A 24732-nucleotide genomic window follows, 5' to 3' on the forward strand; every position below is an offset into this window, starting at 1 on the left:
CAAGATCCTGGGGTGGAGGTTGGGGGCCCATTCTGATCATACATCACTGCTTTTAATTAATTTAGTACCCTGGGGGCTCAACTCTGAGAGTGTCCACTGGAGGGTGTCCACTGTTCCAATCCATCCTAGACAATGGCAACGGAGGAGATGTAAAGATGGCATGTTTCAAAAGAGATGTGGAGGACAGTTGAAGGGCTGTATTTGCTGGGCAGGTGCCGGGTCAAAAAGCACAGCTTCGGGGAGCCATGGAAGAAGCTCCTGGTGCCCTTTCTGGCCCTCTGTCACCCCTTCCCCAGGGCATTCTGGAGCTACCAGCATTCTCATTTTGGGGCGTCCCTAACTTGTTCTGGCTAGGACAACATGATAAAGGCCATACATGAAAAATCCCACAGGTAACATCCTACTCGGTAGTGAAAGACTGAAAGCTTTCCTTCTAGGATCAGGACCAAGACAAGGATGCCCACTGTCACCACTGTTATTAAACATTATACTGGAAATTCTAGCCAGAGCAATTAAGCAAGAAAAAGAAATAAAAGGCATCCATATTGGAAAGGAAGAAAAACTTTCCCTATTTGCAGACGACATGATCCTACATACAGAAAATCCTGAAAAATCCACAACTAAACTCTTAGATCTAATAAGTGAATTCAGCAAAGTGGTGAGGTATGAGGTGAACATCCACAAGTCAGTAGTATTTCTGTACACTAGTGTGCTGGTTTGAAACTTTTATGCACCCCAGAAAAGCCATGCTCTTTTGATCCAATCTTGTGGGTGCAGACTTATTGTGGGTAGGATCTTTTGATTAGGCTGCTTCCATAGAGATGTGACCCACCCAAATGCAGGTGGGACCTTTTGATTAGATTATTTCCACAGAGATATGGCCTCACTCATTCAAGGTGGATCTTAATTAATTTGCTGGATTTCTTAAAAGAGCGTTTGGAAAGAGAGTTCAGAGCCGATAAACAGAAGGCAGATTCCAAGACATGGACATTTGAAGATGCAGAAGGAAGATACCTCAGGGGGGGCGGGCCGCGGTGGCTCAGCGGGCAAAGTGCTTGCCTGCTATGCCGGAGGACCTCGGTTCGATTCCCGGCCCCAGCCCATGTAACAAAAACGGAGAAACAGAATACAAGAAAATGTTTAAAAATGTTTCCCTTTCTTCCTTCTATCCTTCCTTCCTTCTCTCTGTCTTTCCTTAAAAAAAAAAAAAAAAAAAAAAAAAAAAAAAAAAGATACCTCAGGGGAAGCCAGAAAGACCCACCAGAGGTGAGAGAGCCATGTGAAACCAGAAATCAGGAGAGAAGACAGTAGCGGTTGTCATGTGCCTTCCCACGTGACAGAAAAACCCTGTACATGATCAGTCTTTCTTGAGGAAAGATGTCCTCTTGTTGATGCCTTCGTATGGACATATTCATGGCCTTAGAACTGTAAACTTGTAACTTAATAAATCCCCTTTATAAAAGCCAATCCATTTCTAGTATATTGTATTCAGGCAGCATTAGGAAACTAAAACAAAATCGGAAGAAAAAAGGAAGGAAAAATTTCCATTTACATGTCCATTATGGAGTAGCCATCATCTCAAATGTTGCCACTTGCTATGGCAGAAAGAAATAAAATTCTGGAGATTTTTGCAAGGGCGATTAAATACTCCAGGCTGGAAGTGGCACTGTCACTTCTGTTTTCAACTCATTGTTACAGTCACACTCAACCACTTGCAGGCCAGAAGTGTGTGCAATCCTACCAAGGCAGGGAGCAAGCATATCTGGCAATCAGCTCTCATGACAACCACAGTTACTGTTGTTGTTAAGCTTCTGCAGTGAAAGCATTTGGCCCAGAAGGTGTGAGTAGCCTTGACCTTTTGGATTGTTGGTTGTCACTGTTGGTGGTAGAGAACTGCAGGCTTCTGGAAAGGGCTTCAAGAGGATGGAGCATTGGGGTGTTGGGAGTAAAACAATCTGAACAGAAGGCTCTATTTAGAGGTTGCATGTCAAATCAGTCACTGAAACATTTGCATTGTAAATTACTTATAAATATTCTTCATTAAAAAGTGATGAGTTCAACAACTTAAAACACGTTAACCCAGAGACAAGGTTAGAAATGCTGTCCATACCTAACTCCTTGGCCCCCAAAGATTTCCACTGCTTCTTTCTAGAGCCTGGCAAGTTTTCCAAAGGTCTGGATGTAGTTTTATTTAGAGCTGCACAGCTGTCCATTTGTTTGTTTGGTTTAACTTCATTTAGGGCCATTCACATGCCGAAAACAAATGACTTTTGCTTAGCTCTTGATGATCTATGCAAATAGTTGATAAACCAAAATAATGTGTATTTGCCTTTGATCATGCTTCTTCCTTTTCTGTTCTGTAGCTAACAACCCTGCCAATCATAGATCCATAGCACAGGAAGATTCACTCATTTTAGTCATATCTGCTCTCTATTCAATCCCCTCTCAGATGGGCTGGTTTCCTGCTGGGGGTAGGGGTGATGGTGGGTGAGACCTGGGTTTTAGATTTCCCTTTTATCTCTAAATACCATGATAATTTACTCTGTCCTTTCCTATTGCTGTAGCATGGATGGAGAAAAAAGCAATACAATTCTTATTTCAGCAGTTAAGACCAGTTTGAATAAGGGGAGAGCAAGAAAAATATTACTGGAAAGGAAAAGTTCCACAAGTGTTGCCTCTCCCACATCCGTGGCCATCATAAGTCTTACTTCCATGCCCATTCCATCAGGCTGCAATTCTCTCTGCAGAGGTTTTGGAGGCAAAAATACCTGTATTCAAATATTTTATGGGTCTACCATTTATTAGCTGTATAACCTTGGGGAAATTATCTGACCACTCTGAACTTCAGTTTCTTTGTCTGCAAAGTAGGGTTTCATAACACTTAATGTGAAGGACGATTAAATGAGATAATATATGCCAACTATAGGCATAGTTCCTGGCACATTAAGGTTCTAAATTAATTAAGACCCAGATTAGATTTCTTCTTTTCTTTGAGCTCTAACCAACTACTTCATATCATTCTATGTCATTTAGTGGTCTTCAACTATGTCTTAATCAGAGTAGACTAAATACCTGTAACAAATAGACCTGAAACATATTGGCTTAAATATAGTAGATGTTTATTTGTCATATTACAGTTTGGTGAAGAAGCTGCAGATTGGGGAGAGGAGAAGGAGTCATTTACAAACTCAGGGTAATATGGCTTTGCTGTTCTGGACACAGGGTTTCCAAGGTCACTCTTGTAATTGTTTTTGTCATTTTATCCCAAAGGAAGGAGGAAAATTTGGAAGCTCACATGTGGGATGTTGTATGAGACAGACATACCAAGTTTGTCACAGTCCCCTGGAGAGAAATTAATCACATGGCTACAGAGAACTGCAAGGGAGGCTGGGAAATGGAAGGCATCTGTAATTTCAAATGCCCAGCTACCATGGAGGCAGCAGGGAGGGGATTTTGGTGATCAGCGAGTTTTCTCAGCTTCAGACTCTTTAATGTGTGTTAGGAACTTCTTTCCAATTTTGCCCCACAAAGTTATGCTCAGCACACTACAAGCACTAACCATCCTCAAAATGTTTTTCAATTGAACTGAATGAATTGAAATACTATTATCCAGCTAAATTTCTCATAGTCGCTCACCATTGAAACTGGTTGCACTTCCTAAATTACCTTTGAGCAAAATTAAATCAAGTTTTAACTGGTTCGATTAGGGGCTTCATGGTTTAAACAATTATTCTTTTAAGTAATTTAAGCCAAAACAACAACAAAGCTCTGAGAATTTTTTTTTTTTTTAACATGGGCAGGCACTGGGAATCGAACCCAGGTCCTTGGGCTTGGCAGGCAAGCATTCTTACCTGCTGAGCCACTGTGGCCCGCCCTCTCTGAGAATTTTTGAGTGATATGCATTTTCCACTAACAATTCCCATTACTATGGTTATCCATTATAGTTTTTCATTGATTTATAATATGGTACATAAGGCTTTCAGCATTATCCTTCAGTCATCTTTGAAAATTACTTATCATATATATTATTCTCTTTAAGATAAATAGCATTTATTGAACATAAGAATAGTGGATAAATCATAGTTTTGTGGGATTTCGGGGTAAAAAGTCTGGTGATATTCTTTCTGAAAACTTCTCATTTTCACCTAGAAGTCTACTAAAAAGACATGTTTAAATTGGTAAGACATTTTCATATCTTAATTATATTAGAAAGTATGCAAACAGGAGCAAAGTAAAGTACAGGAGACAGATGGCTAGAATCAGCACAAATAACTATGAAGAAAAGCAGAATATTTAAAAATCTCCCTCCTCTAGAGACTTATGCCAATTGTTATTGTTTATTAGCTCCCAACCCACACTTTTATTCCTTACTTTATGGTGTCAGCCAGACTTGACTCTGAAAACCACATTTTTGTTTGGCCAACTGCTTCCTAGCTGGCCTCTGTCAGTTGCATATGTTAGAGACTGGAAGACTGGAGGAGTAAGACACTCTCTCCTTTCAGTTTGCTTCCTGTTCTTGTGGTATCACCCTAGAAAAGCTCCTTCATCTTAGCAGCATTTCATCCCAGTAGCAATAGTTGAATGCACATTGCAGTTTTTCCAACATTTAAAGAATCAGCCTCCTTACCCCCTTAGAGATGTTCACAGCAGCAGTCGGTTGACACCTATTCTTCAGGAGTCTGTGTCCCAGGCCCACAGGGCCATTCTCCAGCTTCAGAGACACCAGCACCAGCCAAACTGCTCTCCTTTCTACGATGTCTGAGTCTCAGCCCTTTGGGGTCCCTCCTCTGAGCTTCTTAGTTTTAATATGTCCAACTTCTTTCCTTTTGTTTCTCAGTACGGGGGTTGGTAACTGCTTCCTCCAGTGGCGGCCTCCATGATGTTCTCTTTTTGCATTTTCAGTGTTTAAATATACCTAGTTAACAAAATTGTTATATATTATATTCTCTTTGCAAAAATAACTGCCATGGTTTCTGTCTTCTGACTGGTCCCTGATTGATACAATACTTGAAATTATTTCTTTCAACAAACAAGAACACCAGAATATTCTATATTTGAATCACTTCATCTTAGCTGCTTGGATGATTTGTACTTTTCAAGGTTCTGCTTAAGGATATGCCCTTTTACTAAAAGTTGTACTTAAAAAACAACGAAGCAAAACAGCCAAATGAGATTTGCTTCTGCATTTGGTATTTGAGAATGAATATATTTTTGAATATGTTTTGCCATTAACTCTACATCTTTAAGTCAGATGTATCTCTGTGCCTCATTTCCCCCTAGCTGTACCAGGGGAAGATGGTTCTTGCCATCAGGTGAACTTTACAATACCTTCAGACAGGTGAGCTATAGATCATGTTATCATATCGCTGGAAACAAAATGATTCCTACATGGGAACTTATCATAGGTGCTAACATTTGAAAATGTTTGTTCAATGGACATGTTTCTAAAATATGAAACATGTCTTTGAATTCTTAAGCAGCACATACTAAGAATATTTGGAATTCTCTTATTGACTCAACATCATAATTTGACCCCTAATGGTAGTACTACATTGGAATACATTTTTCTCCTTAGGTGTCATTGATGGGTGGAGAGCTGCTACCCTAGAAATAAAATGGCCCCAGACTAATTATAAAAATGATGAAGGTAACAAAATAATAGTAACAACAATGATTAACATTTAATGAACTCTTATTAAATGCCAAGTGCCCTGCTAAGTCCTTTACAGATATTATCTCATTTATTCCTCATAACAACCCTTTAAAGAGGACCTGTGATTATCTCCACTTTACTTGTGAGGAGACAAGAAACAGATACAGTTACTGCCCAAAGTTCCACAGCTGAAAGTAAGAGAGGCAGGATTAAAGTCTACTTGACTCCAGAACCCATCCCCTAAATCACTGTGTATTTTTTTTTTTGCTTGTTTTTACTTCATACACTCATTTATAAAAACAAATTCAAGATTGACTGTGTAGGTTAGTCCTGCTCAAAATTGCCAACATGAGTAAGATATGGCCCTGCCTTCAAGTAATTTACAATCTAGTAAGGCCAGGAGATTAAAAGAAGTGCTCTAACATAACTATAATAGTAAGTGGTATGCAAAAGGTAGTCTGAGAGTGGTAAAAAGCTTTCGCAGGAGTACCCTAGAGAGAGGACATGGTGGCCTGATACAATCAGGGAAGTCTCCCTAGGAAAGGAGAAGTTGACCAGAGCCTTGAAAGAAGGGCAGGATGGAGGGGATGGGACTAAGGGCAGGAGGAAAGGTGCAGAGCCAGAACACCTGGGAGAGCTGTGAGCCAAGAGATGGGTAAGGTGGATTGCGGCCAGGTTGCTGGGAAACCAAGCTGATTCTTCGTAGATACTTTCTGGTCACTTTCACATTCTTTGCCATTTGCTATTGAAGTTGCCTAGGCACTGACCTTTAAATGAGTTGGATGTTAATACCTGAAACATTTAAGATAAATAAGAACCTGTAAGTAGCACTATATACCAGGCACTAGTCAAGCACTTCAACCTTTACAACATCACCATGAAGTAGATATTATTATCACCATTTTACATACAGGTAACTGAGGCGTGGAGAGGTTAAATAAATTGCCCAGGATCATCCAGCTAGTAAATAGCTAAGCTGGGGTTTGAACCCAGCTTGTTACCTCTAGAGTCTGACAGCATTGACCACCATTATATAGCACCTTAAAAAAGGTTGAAAAGAGAAATCAAAAGCAAACCCCTTCTGAAATTTTCTCCTAGTGCAATTCCAGTCAGTAGTGCCCTGGGGGCTTCTCCTCTAAGAGGCCCTGGCCACCGCCATACCCAGCCCAGGCTGTGCATTCCCTTTCTCTGCTCCATGGCACTTCCTGTTTACTTATCAACAGAGGCTTGCCAATGGCAGACTTCTCTGCCATCCCAGAGGGACTGTATGGCTTTGATGCAGGGATGGTTCTTACCCCTCAGCATGTACTCAAGGTCTAGTGAGTGCCGAGCCCATGGGGGCACTCCATTTACTGAACAACTGTGTTCTCTCTAGAAACAGCTGAACTTCTTAAATAGTTGCACTTGGCTCTCTATTATAAAATAAAAGACATTTCCTCTACTACGGTTTTGGATTTAAGGAAACTTTTTTCCTGAATTGGGGTCAGCCTTTTATAGATCCAAAGAAATAGAGATGTCCCAAAGAAATAAAGATCTTTTCTTTTGGTTCAGTGAACTAACTGGATAGTGAAGTGTGTCCAATTTTAGTAAAAAAGAAAAAAAATTATGTCTTTTCTGGATGCCAAGAATAATTGATGGAAATACAAAGAGATTTATTTACTTACAAGGAAAAAAATCATTGCAAACCACCAGCCTCACTGTTGAGATCTAAAGAATCTGATGAAGTGATGGAGGATGTTTCCGCTTCTCTCAGTCACTGTACTGCTATGACTCTCTCATTTCTTGAGATTTCACTGGAAGAGAATTAGAATGCAGCATAATTATAAAACCAAAATGAACAGGAATGAATCTTTTTCTGAAAGATCTGCAAGCAATTTAGGATACTGTGCAGCATGATGACCATCATTATGCACATTATAGAGCTTTGCAAAAACTATTCTGATTATTTGAACTTTTTGGAGGTTTAGATTCTAGATAAATAGGAATTTATTATGTTAGGGTTTTGCACAGAAACTTTGGAGATAAAATTTACTTCAAATTTTGGATAATAAGAAATACCAAGATAAAATGGCCATTGTAATCTTAATTTATAGTTGGAAGGAAATTCAGAGATCACTTAGTCTCTGGATCTTTTTGTTTCCTAGAATCACACAGGAAGACGTGCTTGTCTAGACAGTGGGACTGCTTATCTTCGGGCCTGATCTCAGGGCTCCTTATCTAGTGCTCTTGTTTGACAGTATATATATAAAATACATTGGTCCTTATCTGCTTGACTCCAATATTGGCTCATCCTAAATGACATGGCTGACTCCTCTGAAGTGACTGAATCAGTCTCAGAGCAGACAAAACCTGGCTCTATTTCCTTTATTCCCCGGTCCCCACCCCCACCACTTACACAGCATAATGGAAAACATACACAACTATACTTATATCTGAATCAGAAATTGCAAGGTCATTTGAATTTTGCTTTGTCCATATGCTACAGTAGAATTGTGAAGGTTTTAGAACTTATTTTGTGTCTGTACAGTGACTCTGAATCTAAATCCAATTTTCCCTCATTGACCTAAGTGAGCAATCTTTTTAGGTAAAATTAATTTAATGCATTTGAATAGAAAACCAATTAAGAGCTCCTTTACTCATCCTGAAGTAAACACGGGAGGCTCATGCATATTCTCTTGGTTACCCATGCTTGGAACCACCCAAGATGGGAGGGTTTATGCAGGAAGTGCTTTGGGCACTTGTGAAAATCTTTCTCCTTCGCTGATGTCCATGACAAATCCACCTTTCCCATGATCCTTCTGAGTAGTCAGTAAAGCTATAGAGAAGCTCCAGGGTACTGCAAGTCTACGTCAGAGTTGTGTTTATTATTTTCTAATTTATAGCCACTGCACTCAACCTTATCAGATGGAAAAGCAGCTAAAAGGTCTTCCTTGTCTCTCTTAGTTTAAGGAAAGGCAAGAATTAAAGTTTATAATTCCTTGTTTTGTTTTTTTGTTACATGGTCTGGGAATCGAACCCAGGCCTCCCGCATGAAAGGCAAGCATTCGACCACTGAACCACCTGTCCTTGATATTTTTTTAATAATTCCACTTGCAAGCTTAGATTTCATAACACTCTTTTTCTGAGTATTATTTTGCCCACTAGCCTGATGATCTGGTACTATGAAAACTGCAAAATCTACTCAAAAGGGAGCTAGTTTAAGGATATTAAACTGACCTAATCTGAAATGTGAATCAATTAGTTGGTTCTGGTGGGCATGAGACAACATTTTAGAACCTTCTTAGTGTTCAGAGGAGCTAAGAAATTTGAGAGGGAATTTATTAATTTAACAGTCATTTCACAATCTCATTGGCTTTGTGCCAGTCCATTCATCCTTGATAAGAACCTAAGTGTGTTTTTTCCTCTCTGACCTCTAATTTGTGCATGGTCATCTGAGATGGTCAATAGTGATATGCTGGTGAGTCAAAGGAAATTGCGGCTGAAATTGAAACTACCCCAACCTTGCTGTTTTTAATTGGAGAAAGAGAGCATCAGACAAAATGGTCAATGAAGAAGGAACTGCATTTGGATAAAAGCAAGAGGTGTTGGATGAAAAGGAAAGTTTATGATTCAGAGAGTGAGACACTAGGAGAATTAAGTTGTGTAAGTTATGTTTTATTGATTAGTTAAGCAAAGAAACAAAAAAAATTAGCTAAATTTAAGGAAAATATTGAATGAAGATACTAGAGTATCCAAGGAAGAATTGCTTGAAAGAGTTGTCTGAAATGGAGCCTAGCTCCAATGACTCCCCCTCTCTGTATTTCTCAGTTTTTATTTGTGATATGTTCGAAATGGCCTAAGTTGGGTCATTGGCTCAGGTGCCCACCTTGGTTCCAACAGTCATAACCAGGCTGTACTAAGATCTACCTCTGGAGTCAGGATAGATGCCAGAGATGCTGGAAAGCCATTCGCCAAAGTTTTAAGAAACATATTTTCTTGGTGGCTACAGCATTGACTATTTATAGCATTTTTCTGGAAGGACTTGCCAGTTGGACAGCCAGGACTAGTGAGAAGTACCCAAGAGTCCATTTCAATTATAAAGCACTATCATTTGCAAACTTTGTAACCTTGACTTTACTATGCCTCAGTTTCCTTTTCTGTAAAATATCTGCCCTACCTGCCTTACAAAGGCACAGTAAGGCTGAAATGAGATGATAGACATGAAGTGTAATTTGTAGCATTCCCAGATAGGCCTAAGCCTTGCTATGGTGCAATTCTGTAAGGACTGCTGGTTATCTGGACTGCCCAGTCTGACATGGGAATCCTGACATCACTTGGTAGTGGAGTCCACCTAATTCAGATATCTATTTGGGAAGAGCTCGAAAGGATTCTTTACTTATAGGTTTTATGAAGGCAAAGCATTTTAATTAATTCAGAATGATTGAACCTTAGCTAAGAAATGAGCATCATATCAAATTTTTTAGTAGTATCTTAAGTATGACTATAATGTATAATCACCAATATGTACAATTTGCTCTTTTGGGTTTTTTTTCAATGTAAATATTTTCATTTTTTTATTACTTAAAAAAATTAACAACAAACAAACAAAACATTAAGCTATCATTCCATTCTACATATATAATCAGTAATTCTTAATATCATCACATAGTTGCATAGTCATCATTTCTTAGAACATTTGCATTGATTTAGAAAAAGAAATAAAAAGACAACAGAAAAAGAAATAAAATGATAATAGAGAAAAAAAAGTTATTCATACCATACCCCTTACCCCTCACTTTCATTTACCACTAACATTTCAAACTAAATTTGTTTTAACATTTGTTCCCCCTATTATTTATTTTTATTCCATATGTTCTACTCTTTTGTTGCTATAGTAGATAAAAGGAGCATCAGACACAAGGTTTTCACATTCACAGAGTCTCATTGTGAAAGCTATATCATTGTTCAATCATCATCAAGAAACATGGCTACGGGAACACAGCTCTACATTTTCAGGCAGTTCTCTTTTGGGTTTTTTTTCATCAAGGAGGTGATAAGAATATTTTTTATTTGGTCCAGATTGGATCCTTTTCTGCTCTCCATCATCTAATTCAGTAATGTTTTTTTCCTGTATCTCTTCAGTTTCTTCATTTCACCATTCAAGGCATAGCCTTGTGTTAGAATCTTCGACTTTGTGTTTCCAGCTGCTTCTGATCTTAATTGCACTGAAGTGAGGAGGTTCTTGTTTCTGCAGTGTGCGTTATGAAATGTATGTTGTTGGTAACTAATTGCTCTGGGTATGACTTCTTTGTTTGGGTGGTGTCCAGTTCTCCATCCTCCTCTAATCTGAGCCAACTCTGATTTATATGTCTGTGAATCTCTGCTGAGCTCTAGAGGTAGTTGGGGGGGGGGGAGGGCGGGGCAGGAGTTGGAATAGACAAGCTGGTGGAAACAGTACAGTTTGTCTTGACTTCAAACTCAAAAGACAGTCTAATTTTGGCTGCTGTTCAATGTCAAAATTTGGGCAAAGAAGTAGAATTGAGCCTTGCTATACACAAGTTTGATCCTAACTATAATCCATCAGTTCTCATTACTGGCTAACTTGGAGGCTCTGAAGATTGTTTCAAAGTTGGGAAGATGCAAATCTGAATATTCAGAGTTGCTGGAGCAAGGATTCACACCCTGCCCTCTAGGGACAGACAAGTCACTCTCAAAAATGGAGAGCATTAAAAAACTTTCTCTGAAGATCATTTCTAGCTTTTGTGTTTGATCGTTCCAGGCTCAGTGGTGTTGTGTGGTGAGTTGAATTATGTACCCTAGAAAAAATGTTCTTAATCTTAATGCCATTTTTTGATGGTGTGAAACCATTGTTAATAGGATCTCTTGAAGTTGTTACTTTTAGTTAAGATGTGGTTCAACTTAGGTGGGCAACGGTGGCTCAGTGGCAGAATTCTCATCTGCTGTGCCAGAGACCCGGGTTCGATTCCCAGAGCCTACCCATGCAAAAAAGAAAAAAAGATGCAGTCCAACTGAATGATGTTGGGTCTTAACCCGCTTTATTGAAGTCCTTAATATGCAAAAGAAATTCAGAAATAGTGGGAGAAAGCCATAAGGATAAGTCAGAAGCTGGAAGTCACAGAACCTGGAAAAGAGAGGAGAGACATCGCCATGTAACAGGAAAGCCAAGGAACCCAAGAACTGCCAGCCAACCACATTGCTACTGAGTCCAGGAAGAAGCAAACCTTCCAGGCTCTGAACTTGTAAGCCAATAAATTCCTGTAGTTAAGTCAAACCATGGTGTAGTATTTGTCATAGCAGCTGGGAAACTAAGACAGGTTTAAATTATGCGCCACTTTTGAAACAATGCAATGCCTTACAAAGGAACTGTAGCACAGTAGCCTTTCCAGACATGCTTGCATTCATAAGGAATGCACAGACTGAAAGAAATGTGATGATGGCAAATTTTTACTGGCTTCCCACTTCTCTACTTCCAGCACTTCCCTTGATAGATTCCATTTTTCCCTTTCCCACACCACTTCGGACAACTCAATGCTGCCATTTGATGTGGCGCTTTAGATTAGGCCCAAACTGAGGAACTGACAGAAAGATGGCCATAGGGGATGTGGTAATGCAGACAACTCCAGGAGAACCCATTCTGTTGTCAGGGCTCTTGTAATAGCTGAGGAAAGGTAAAACTAAAACCTGAAACCTGAGTGTTTTCAAGGTACTTTTAAAGAAACTCTTCTGTTCCCCTCCCCATCCCCACTCCCAAGTAGTTTTCCCTTCCAATGCCCACAGCTTGCCACTCTGCATTATGGAATGCTGAATGTAGGGGGAAAACAGCCAACATGTAAAACCTTTAGGGGGGTGGGTTGGGCATATGTATTACTTGGTTTGTTTTCCCAGAACTTGCAGATCTGAGTTATACCTATTTTCAGTCTTAGTTGAGTGAGGCTTAGATAATTAAGAGTGACGGTTCTCTGTTTCTAGTACAAAAATAAGCAGAAGAAAGAGACCAGAAACATACCATAGTCAGGGTGGATTGGGTTATGCCATGACAACAAAGATAACTTGTGCTGGTTTGAATCTGTTATGCACCCCAGAAAAGATTATGTTATTTTAGTCCATTTTGTGGTGGCAGACCTGTTGTGGAGGGGGAAATTTTGATTAGGTTGTTTCCATGGAGATGTGATTCAACCAATTCAAAGTGGGTCTTAATCATTTACTGGAGCCCTTTAAGAGAACTGAGAGAGAGAGAGAGAGAGAGGGAGAGAGAGAGAAGAAATAGAAACACCCCAGGAGAAACAAGCAAAGACCCACAGAAATCCAGAGACATTTTGGAGAGAAGGACCAGCAGATGTCACCATGTGCCTTCCCATGTGTCAAAGGAACCCGGATGCCATCAGCCTTTCTTCAGTGAAGATATCCTTTTGTTGATGCCCTTAATGTGGACACTTTCATGGCCTTAGAATTGTAACTTGTAACTTAATAAAACCCCATTGCTAAAAGCCAATCCATCTCTGGTATATTGCATTTTGACAGCTTTAGCAAACTGAAACACCACCAAATATCAATAGTTTACTACAACAAAAGTTTCTTTTTTCCCCAAGCTATCTGTCCATCTTGGGTCAGCTAAATCTCTTCCATGGGGCCCAGGTGAGCCACTCACTGGCATTGAAAGCTTCTGGTCAGAAGTGACACGTGTTCCTTCTATTTGCATTTTATCAACTAATATGAGTTATATGGCCAGACCCGTGCTTAAGAGGATATGTGTTAACCTCCTATAGGAGATATTTAAAAATATTTAGTATATGATAAAGATGCACTTTGAACTATGGAAATAATGGATAAAACCACGAGTGGTCCTGGGAAAATTGGTTAATTATTTAGAGTATTAAAATAAAATTAGATCTTGATTTCATTCTGGACACAAAAATTAGTTCTAGCTGGATTAGAGTTAAAGAATAAAAAGAAATGTGCATCAATAATTTATAACACTGGAGCGTCCAAGGCTTCATTATGTACAAAGCCAAAGATGCAAACTGTAAAAGCTAAGATGAGTAGGACTGAGTATATGAAAAAAAAATTCCTTCAGTAAGTAAAAACAGCATAAACAAAATTGATAGTTATCAACAAGCTGGATAAAAGTATTTTCAACTTAAACAGCAAAGAGTCAGCATTACTGATCAGAGTTCTTATTCATCAGGAAGGTAAAGAGGTGCACTTGGATGGTGTTTCAGGGTGGCTGGCCTCATGAGGGGGCCTCTCTCCAGATCTGCCTGTATGCCAGATACAGACTACATCTTTCTAAAGTGTCCAACAAAATGAGTGACATTCCATTCCATGTTAACGGAAAGAAAAAGTAGACTCTTGGAATTATAATCCTATTTCCTAGAACATATTTTCACTGTAGCCTTCTGCAGACCATTGTCCCTCCTCTATAATGTGACCCAGAGGACAATTCTAACTCAAAAGGAAGAATGGGACCTGCCTGAGAAAGTTCCCATGTTTTCCTCTCCTCCTTATCCAACGGACTCTTCCACAATTGAAGATGCAAAGTCTTCCGTTTTCTATGCCTGGGAGAGTGGGTGGATGAGGGAACAGGGTAATTAGGGTTCTGGAGTTCTCAGTTTCCCAAATATCCTCCTCCTGCTCACCCCAAGACACAAATTATTGATAAATGATATCTAAGCATCTCATATCTACTACCTCATGAAGAGTTCTTAAGAGCCATCAGTTTTCAACCTGGAGCGTCCCAAGAACATATTTTCCTTCATTCTATGTGCAATCAGATTTGCTATCCATTTCTCCTGGGTATAATAGAAGTCATAAGCAAAATGGTTTCCTATATTAACATTAGCATCATCCAGCAGATGGCAAGTGCTTTTCAGTCTCAAAGGAGGGCAGTGGCTTCAGGCAAAAACACAACCAGATGCTACCTTTTACAGTGAAGTTTCTGGCCTCTTTAGAAATACTCCACGTTCCTCTATGATGGCCTCAATCATTTCCCCCTTTCTTCTCTTGAATCTTTTTTTCCCTGACTGCTACACCCATATGGATTCTAGATCCTTTTTTTCCCCAGAAAATACCTTTTTCTTCTATGCCCCCCAAATTTGATGCTTGAATATGTACACACATATCTTGTGTTGTAAGTTTTCTTGCTATGTAATGAACATAAGCTTATTTACTTGTCAGTATCCCCCAACCTGTAAAAATTGTGAAGGCAGGGAGTAGCTCTGTTCCCCATCACCTTCAGTACCTGTTAAATGCCAACTTGAGTAGTCAATAAATCACTGTTAAATAAATTTGCTGCTGAGTGTTCCTGACCACTGCAGTAAGCAGTGCCTTGACTAGAGCTGGACCATGGCATGAGTGTACCAGAGATTTCTGATCACTGAGGCCCAAGGATCCTCCTCCCTATTCTTCTGGGCCCTTCTGGCAGCCAGGATATAACAGCAATGCTTGGAGTGGGAGAGTTCACTCTCATAAGGGCTGCATAAGCAAGGTGGCAGTAAGTCTGAGAAGACCTCTCCCCAATGGCACTCATGCCCTAAAATGCCAACCATCCCTGGATACCTAGGTGAGGGTTAAATGTCCATAGAGTCATTGGAGCCCATGAAATTCAGTGGAGGAGAACCTTCAAAGTGACAGTTTTCATGTTCTGTAACCTAGCCTCTTTGTGGCTTAGATTCCTCATCTGAAAAAATAGGGATAACCTAAATCATAGAGTTATTGTGAGGATTAAATATGATAATAGAGGTAAAGCACTTAGTGCCCGCCATAGAGTAAGCACCATATAAGCATCAGCTATTATTGAGTCCTGTGGTATCTGTAGGAATGTGCAGCCACAGTCCATTACTAGAAAGGATACAATCTTATCAGTGGTGGAGCATGAACACACCCAGAATCCTAAGAATAGATTTTAAGAGGTTTATACTGTTTGGATAAGATCTCCCTTCAACCATATAGAGTCAGGGTTTCTTCCTTTATGGTTAAGATCCTCTGCCCCACCCCAGGGCCAAGCTGCATCTTGCTGACATCTCATATGACATTCCAAGTGGTCAAGGCTGAGGGACCATTATGTCAGGCTCCATTCTGCATAGATGAGGTTGGATTTCTACAGGCTTCTGTAGGTGCAGGCCAAGGACTCTTGGAGTCTGATCACATCTCACCACCTCATCCCCTGTTACCATCATCTCCCCATTGGACCATTGATATTGCCTTCAAATAGTCTTCCTACTTTTGTTCTTGCTTCCACAACAGTAAATCAAATCCTAACATGCTCTGCTTTAAACTCTCCAGTGACTTCCAGTTGTAACTAGAATAAAGCCCAATCCTTACCTTGGTTTACAACGTTCAGGGCGAGGTGGCCCCTACTTAACTCTGACTCATGACACCCTCTCATGTGCTCTCCATACTTTAATCATTCCACCGCTTCAAGTAGAACACGCTTGTACCTGCCTCCAAGGCACTGTCCTTCCTCTTTATGGTTTCCTCTGCCAAGGATGTATACCCCCTCTTCTCCTGCTTCTCACATAGCTGGCTCCATTCTTATATTTCTATGCTTAGAAGCCTTCCCTGACCATCTTATTTCAGCACCTTTGCCCACCACTCTTGAGCTCTTGGTACTGCTTTATATTCTTCATAGCAGATACTGCTGTTCAATATTATTTTATTTATGGTTTATTGTCTTTCTTCTCTGATTAGTGGGTAAACTTCATGATACGTGAAACTCGTCTGTCCCCACGTTCACCACTGCATCTCCAGTTTCTGGGACATAGTAGGTGCTCAGTAAATATTTGTGAAATGGATGAATTCCTCAGAGTTTGGCATCTACTAAACAAAATTTCTTTTGCTATCACCAACCGCATAACTTTGATGAGTTACTGTGCTACAAAACCTTCTCCTTGCAAGGGGGAGAAAGAGCAAGAAGAAAGAGGAAGACAAATAAGGCAGAAAAGTATATACAGGTATAAGATGGTGTTTTTGTTTATTATTTCATGGCATCAGCCTCTAAAAACACGTTTTATAGGGCATGATGCTGTGTTCTCTTGCAGCAAGAATGCAAGTCCTATTTCAGAGATGCCTAAGGCACAAAGGGCCTTGGTTACCTATCAAAGGTGTTATGTTTTCTCTTGGCTCAAGCTCATACCTAGAAACTTGGACAAAATTCTACTATGGGCAACACATCCATTGGTAAATCTCCCCAGACTGTAAGCAAGCTGAGTGAAACCCATTAGAAGGAATCTTTAGAAAATATTTTAACAGATAAATTCCCAATAATCTAAAATTTCACAATCCCACACCATCCCACATTAAGAGGACTGTTTAGGATAGTGAGAAAAATATGGAATATATATCCAGAAGGCCCATATTTGAATCACAGTTTCACTAACAAACAAGCTAAATGAATAGGAAAATTTCTCTAATGCCTCATTGTAGGGTGATGAAAACACATTGCTCAGCTCTTCTGCTACAAGGGTTATAACTGACAGACACCCAACCCCAGTCCTCCATCCCTCACCTGCTGCCCCTCTGGATCTACCTAGTCATGCCTCCTGCAGGCTGTTTCCAGCCAATGACTTGGCATGGTGGGGAGAGGAGGGGCTGAGGCAGATTCACTCTGGACATCCTGGGGACTCTTCCAATGAGCAACTATGGCTTGAAGGCTCCCATTAGACTGGCCAAATCTTTTCTGATCTAGTCATCTTTCCTTCCCTGTCTCCTTCACAGGGATCAGAATTGTGTTGGGTCTGAAGGCTTTTTCTGCCTGTTCCTTGTCCCAGTAAATCTCTTGCATGTCAAATCTCTTGGCATCTGCTGTCTGGTAACCCAAATCAATGTACTTGGTTTTTTCATTTGTAAAACACCGTCCACAGTCTAGGAAGATGTGACAAACCTTTTGATTTACTCTCATTTGGCAATGGATGGAATTCTCTACCCCCATCCCCAAATCACCATGAAACAGTATTGTTAGAATTAGAAGACAAGGTATGGGTAATTGCTTTGTGTGTCACCTGGCATATAGTTGGCACTCAATAAAGGGTAGTTGAATCTGAATAAATGTTTTCTACTATCAGGTAAGATACTCTATGAGGAAAGCCTTCTCTACCTTGAGGGGCTAGGTTACTTCAAAAATAGACCATCCATGTGCATGTTTAGGATGCCAGTGTAATTCCTTTGAAATTGGTTGCTATCATGAAGAACATGAAAACTTCTTAGACTCTCCTGTACTAGTTTTATGGTTTAGCATTTTTCATTCACCGAATTAACTCTGTGTATAGGAGACCACCATATCTTCCTCAGTGCTTGGGGCCGCTAAAGGTCATAATCAGTCCGTGTATCTTTTTTACCCATGACTGGCCTCTTGGCTGACGTGCTCAGTTGCACCCTATCTTCTGCTGGGATGATTGCCTATGTCATGGTGCCCTATTACTGGGCACTTTTGAGAGTACTGGGCACACCAGGTGGTGAGTTTAGAAGCTCTAGCATAGTCGGAGCCATGATTAGAAGGTTTCTAAGAGAGCCCAGCTCTGGCATTCAGATGCTTGCACATAGTCATTTCTCCTTTTGCATCCATTCTCCTTGTTTTCACTCAGCGTCCCTGCAGACTCAGAGGTCTGGGGAGTGATGAGGTTGTTAAGGTCTCTTCAGAGAGTGACTCCAAGTACTTAACTCTTTGATCCTTGGGAGGATCAGAGACAGTGGTGGAACTGCCTGAGCACACCTTCCTCAGGGGACCAGTCCCATTTGTTCACATGTAGAAGGGTGTTGCCCAAACCATCTGATTGGAATTCTGTTTCCCATATGGCTGTAATTCTCAGGGACAACGATAGGAACACCTATATCAGGAGGTCTCCTGACACAAATTTAAATCCATAAATATTTTAGGCATCTTTGAGAATTTTTATTGAATTTTAATAGAATTAGAACCACTTTTGTTAAGACTATAAAAGCAAGAGGGGCAGGAGGGTTGTGAATAGGAAAGAAAATAAAGGAATGGCAGAGAACTAGAGATTCTGAAAGGCAGTTTGGAAAACCAAGAGAATCACAGGAGAATAATTCTAAGTCTTACAACTGTGGGGTCTTGATGAAGGTGGAAGAGGAAATATTGCTATAGAGACTGAAAAGACCCCAAGAAGTGGGAGCTGAAATCTAATTCAGGTAAATAGGGGGAGAGCCAGTTTCCTTTTTTTTTTTTTTTTTTGGTAAAGTAAGGCATCTCTTTAGTGTTGTGAATATTCTAATGCTGATATGATGATTATTGAGACATTAAAGGACAGTATAAAAGCAAGGCCAGCAGACATTTAGAGAAGAGGGATTAAGGGTGGCACCTTTGTATGTATCCACTTTCCTCCAGACCCCAGGTTCTGTGCCTGGCTCAATCCCAGCTCCAGGTTCAAAGACAGAATTTAGCTCAGAAAGTTTCTGAAGGGAATAAACAAGAGAAAGGAGAGAACATCACCGTATGACAGGAAAGCCAAGGGATCCAAATATTGCTGGTCAGCCAGAACACTAGCAACCTGAGAGAAAACTTGGTCTTACTAATGCCCTGATTCAGATTTCTGGCCTCTGAAACCATGAGCCAATAAACTCCTGTTGTTTAAGCCAAAACACATTGTGTGGTATTTGTCATAGCAACTCAGGAAAACTATGATGTACATGTTAGGAGTGCAATGAAAACAATGAGAAGGAGGGGTGTGGTGTAGGCGAGGGCTGCAGCAGTTTTAAAGAGCATGGTTAAGGATGGCTTCATTGAGATGATGACATTTGAGCAAAGACTGGCAGTAGGACAGGACTGAGCTATGCAGCTCTTTGGGGAAGAACATTCCAGACTAGGGGGAAGAACAAATGCTAAGACTCCAAGGTGTCTGGTGCAGCCTACTGTGGCTTGGCCAGTATGAATGAGAAGAGAGTGGCAGAAGATGTGCAGAAGGTTGTGCAGGATTTGTAGGTCACTGCAAAGACTTTGGCTCTTCCTCCTTAGTAGGGTGAGAACCTGTTAGAGGCTGTTTAGCAGAAGAATGACATGCTCTGACTTACTTTTACAAGCTCACTCTGAACATTGGTCAGAGAATAGAACTAAATGGAGCCAGGGCCCAGGTGGAGAGACCAGTCAGGGAGCTGTTGCAACAATCCAGGAAACACACTAGGGTTCTTTGGACCAGTGGTGTCAGTGGAGGTAGTCAAGAATGGTGAGATTTGAAATACAACAGGATTGGTTATTAGATTGGATATGAATGAGATGGGAGAAAAAGAGAGGAGTCAGGGATGGCTCAAACAATTTTGGCCTAAGTGATGAAAAGGATGGGCTTGCCATTTACTGAGATGGGGAGGCGGAACTGGTTGGGGGAGTGGAAGGGGGATCATGAGGAGTTTAGTTTTGTGAGTGTTAAGTTGTGATGCATACCTAATGGGAATCGGAGTGGAGGTGTTGGGAAGGCTCTCAGATATGTATAAATGCTTCTAGTTCGAGAGAGATATTCAAGTTTGAGATATGTATTTGAGAACAATTAGCATGCACATGGGATTTAAAGCTATGGGGCTGGATGAGATTTTGTAGAGAGTGATATAGAAAACTCAGAAAAGAAATCCCAAACTGAGCTCCAGGAATCTCCAAGACACAGGAGAGAAGAGCAAACCCTTGAAGGAGACTGAGGAGCTGCCAGTGAGATAGGAGGAAAACCAGGACACTATGAGAGATGTCTTGGCAGTTTTGTGAAGAAAATATTTCATGAGTGAAGGAGTAATCAATGTGGCAAATAGGTGAAGTAAGATGAAGACTGGATTTAGCAAAAAATAAATCATTGGTGACCTCAACAGTAGCAGTTCCAGGAAAGCGACAGGGAAAAAAAATCCCAGTTGCAGTGGGTGCAAGAGAGGATGGGAAGGGAGGGTTGGATACAGCAAAACAGACAATGCTTTCAAGGAGTTTTTCTCTAAAGCAGTCATTGTCAACGTGTCATCCTGGGCCCTCGTTAGAAATTTACATTCTCAGGCCCCATCCCAGACCTGCTAAATCAGAAGCTCTGAAAGTGGTGCCCTCTTATGGGGGTTTACAAGAAGGTAATTGCCAAGGATAAACTACTTCTGCTACACTAGTCACCACATTTCCTAGAGGAGATGGTTCCATAATATTTAATAGCAGAACCTGTTAAAATATGTATTTCATGCGCCCCCACTCCACCCCACCATGAAGGTTCTGATTCAGCAGGAGTGAGGCTGCAGAAAATGGATTTTTAATAACTGTCCCAAATGACCCTTAGATGGAAAACTCTTGGGCAACTCTGCACACCTGCCTGGGAGAACCACCTTGAGCTTTTGCCCTAGCACAGAGGCCAGCAAGCACTCAAAATCTGAAATCCTTTGATCTAGAAAAAATTGGCTATAGATTTTTACAATTGTATAACAGTATATTTTGTAGTGCCTTTCTTTTTTTTCCCTACCTTTTTTTCTTCCAGTCCTAGAGTAGAATGTTTAATGGGAAACCATCTAAAAAATCTGGTTAAGTTCCTATAATTCAGGAGAAATGACAGAAAATATTTATCAGCACTGTGATTTGGCATTCCTCAAATTACAGAATGCCCCCAAATACAGACAGTTGAATTCTGTGTCTGTTCTATCCTCTGGCCCTGTCTTGGGAAGCTTATTGCCCATGCCATGGAAACTGTAGAAAAAAACAAAAACAAAAAACACCTCCATACTTTGAGAGAAATTTGAAAGTTCAAGATTTGAGGAAGGGGAAAAGCAGTGAAAAGTGGGAGTAGCTTAGGACAGGTGCCTGCAGAAGGAGTCGGTTCCTGGGCCCCCACCCCTCACATCCCTGGGCCCACACTGCTGAGGGGGTTTCTCACTTGCACCTCTCTGGAAACATCACTCCTACAACTGTGTTAAGGGTTAGCCATGTTCTCACTTCAGTCTAAATCAACTAGGTTAGCTATGGGTTTCTTCTTAAATATTTAGTTGAAGTCAGCAGAACTGATGGAAGGGGGGAGGAGGGGGAGGAAGGAGGAAGGTCACTTTTCAACAACGGCCATTCTCCAGATAAGCCAAGCCTGGTTGAGGAGATAACCTTAAAGCTTCAGGGCAGCATGAAGATAAAGGAGGGGCGAGGGGGCTGCAGAGCCTCTCAGAGGTGAGAAAGAATAGCAGGAGGGAGGAAGGAGGCTAAAGATGAACTTTATATTTCTTAAATTTATTCTGAAGGCAGAACCTGTGGCAAGAAAAGCATGTGTGTGTGGAGCTGGCAGTGGGTGGATTGGGGGAGTTTGGGACAAGGTAAGGGGACGTAAATCCCAGTAGATAATTAATAAATAATAAAACAATGACAGATTGTGATAATATTAAGAAGGGAAGTAACAGGTGCTTTATCAGAGTACTTTGAGGGGATGGGTTGCATCCACTTCAGAGAACACGGTCACAGATGCTTCTAGGGGATGTTGTTTGAACTAACATCCAAAGGGTAAGTAGGATCCATTCAGGTGAAGAACTGGGGATGGGCTTTTCCAGTCCAAGGGAGTAGCATGTTCAAAGACCATGTAGAGGGAAGATGCTCTGTACTTCTGAGGAACTAAAGGAAAACCAGTGTGGCTGGTGCAGAAAGTACAAAGGCAAGGTTCTTGCAAGATGTCTAGAGGGTTGAAGTAGGGACTACCTGATGCAGAACTTAGTAGGCAAATTCTCTGTCCACATTTTCTCTTTTTTTCTGAGAGGAATGGGAAGTCACTGGGGTTGTAACTTGATCAGCTTTGTGTTTCAGAAAGGTCCCTCTGACTACAGTATGTAGAATAAGCTAGAGAGGATAGGAAATAAAAGTGGGGAAATGTTTAGGAGGCTATGGGTAAGAACTTGGAGTAACAGCTGGCAGTGGAGATGGAGAGAAGTGGGGAGATTTGAAATACTTGGGGGCACCATCCATAAACTATATGATGGACCATACAGGGGAGGTGAGGGAAAAGGAAGTGTCAAGGATGACTCCTGGCACTGGGTAACTCGAGGTATTGTGGCTGCACATCTCTGTCCACATTTAATATGTCTTCTCAGGCATGTTTTTCCCTATTGGGTTTTAATGTCTGTAGAGTCTTGCTTCCACATACCAAATGGCCCCACAGCCATCATTTGGTAGGTGCAGCTGTTCCAAACATCATTTTCAATGCCATTCTTTGGGTAGGCTAATATGGAAGGTGGTTGAGGAAAGGGTAATTCATACCCTGATTAGCTCTCCTTAGCACCTTTATGCAAATAAACATCAAGGGTAGGATAAGCAGACCCCAATGGGGCTGGAGTAGCCTCACAATTGCCTGGTGAGGGCAAAAGGTTTCCACTTTCAGGCATATGTACCACAATAGCTTGTTTGTTTTACTATCGAGAGTTTCTGTGTTTCACTCCCACTACCATTTTCTCCCAACAGGTATAAAGAAGGAAGACAGGGAAAAATTCATAAACTTATATAATTTAACTATCCCTGATATTTGACCCAAATTTCCTTCATGCACTTAACCCTTCACTCCCTCACATTCATACCTCCCATAGTATACAAATGTCCCCCTTACGCCTGGATACTGCCCATATCAAGTAACTGTAGAATGGTCAACAACCTCCCCCGCTTCCTCCCAGGTTGAGACTTGGTCACCTGCCAATCCAATCACGTTACAGCATCTTAATTCCTTCAGCCCCTATTTAAGGGCAGTCCCCTGTATGTGCAGCTCCAGGCATAACTCTGCTGCCAAAGTATGAAGTGCACAGCTGTTTCTCAGCTTTCCAGGTCATTAGGAGGTCACAGCTGGACTTCAGAATCCACCCAAAATGCAGCTGAGCCTTATTGGATTTTGAGGTCCTCTCAGATCTTCACTGTAGCTTCTGTCCAAGCCACTTCCCTCAGGGTTGGGGCCATCAACCATGGGAACTCTCAGGGTGCTCAGGGAGGTGGGCCCTTGCAAAAAGCCAGCCTGGGGCCTCTGAAACTAGCCCCAGTGGCCTGGGTGTTCAGCAGTGCTCTAGCTACCAGGTCCTGTCTCTGCCAGTTTTCCACCTTTCTGAACTTCCCCATATAGGCAAATGACATGCTGGAACCAGTTTTTACCAGTTCAGGAGAGCTGTTTGTGGCCTCTCCTCTCAATTCTGCATTCAATCATCATGTCATTCTGGTAGCTTGAAATTAGCCATCGTGAAAGTATTGGCATTACTGAAATTGGCAGATGCCAAATCAAGGTTTTTTATTCCCTCCAGGGGAGCTGGTTGTTGAACATTTATCATCATAGAACTGCACACAGGTCCCTGTTACTCAAGTATGAAGAAAAGGGAGGTCAGATCCCTGGTTTTGGTGGGCGCATAAGTATTTTTGGTTAATTGAAAAATAAGAGTAGAATCAAGAGTATGAGGCAGGAATAACCAAATTTTAAACATCCTCCCCAAAAGAATTTCTCTTTTACTCTCTCTCCCTCCCTCTCTCATTCCTCCCTCCCTTCTTTCCTTTCATTAATTCCTTTTCTTCATTCAAAGATGACTTATTACTAAACAACAGGCTTTGTTTGCCGGTAAGCCATCTGAGCTGACAAGTGCATGCAGGGCAGACTTTCCTTCCCCCCCTCCTTTCCTTCCCACCAGGTGCTATACTGACTTTCTGGGGATACAAAAGATTTGTAAACTTCACCTCCAACCACCTCACTAGACCTTTTATTTTCAGCATAATGACCTCCTTACAGTGCTCCTGTGTCTTTGCTCACAAACTTCCTCCCACCTCGGGCACCTCACCCCCACCCCTCTGGGGCTGCCTGACTAGTGACAAGTGGGCCTCTGAGAGTCTCTTCAAGTTTTCCCCCCTGGTAGCCTTCCCTGACCCTCACAAGTAGCTCAACTTAGGCCATTTTGTGAAATTGGACCAAATACTCAAGGCCCTCAGGAAAGGGAGAAAATATATTTAGAGACTACCTAATGCATGCCAGGTACTATAGCAGGCACTTTATATTTCATTAAATTTGATCCTTATAGCTATAGTCAGCTGCAAGAGGGGGAGAGTGTCACAAGTTTACTAATGAAAAAAAATATGCTCCAGGAAGCCAAATAATGTGTTCCCAGTCACACAGTCAGTATATGGCAAA

General features: G+C 41.1%; 1 long non-coding RNA gene across 2 annotated transcripts in view; it reads right to left on the reverse strand.

The window, feature by feature from the left end:
* Nucleotides 1–3882: 3882 nt before the first annotated feature.
* LOC143642669 (uncharacterized) overlaps nt 3883–24732 on the reverse strand; it is an 88214-nt gene continuing 67364 nt past the window's right edge. For both annotated transcript variants that reach the window (XR_013155786.1, XR_013155787.1), the window contains 2 exons: nt 7318–7446; nt 3883–4915 (listed from right to left, as the gene is read on the reverse strand). This is a non-coding gene — a long non-coding RNA (uncharacterized LOC143642669). The remainder of the gene's footprint in view (nt 4916–7317; nt 7447–24732) is intronic.

This window comes from Tamandua tetradactyla, chromosome 7, assembly GCF_023851605.1.
Source record: "Tamandua tetradactyla isolate mTamTet1 chromosome 7, mTamTet1.pri, whole genome shotgun sequence".
Classification (NCBI taxonomy): domain Eukaryota; kingdom Metazoa; phylum Chordata; class Mammalia; order Pilosa; family Myrmecophagidae; genus Tamandua; species Tamandua tetradactyla.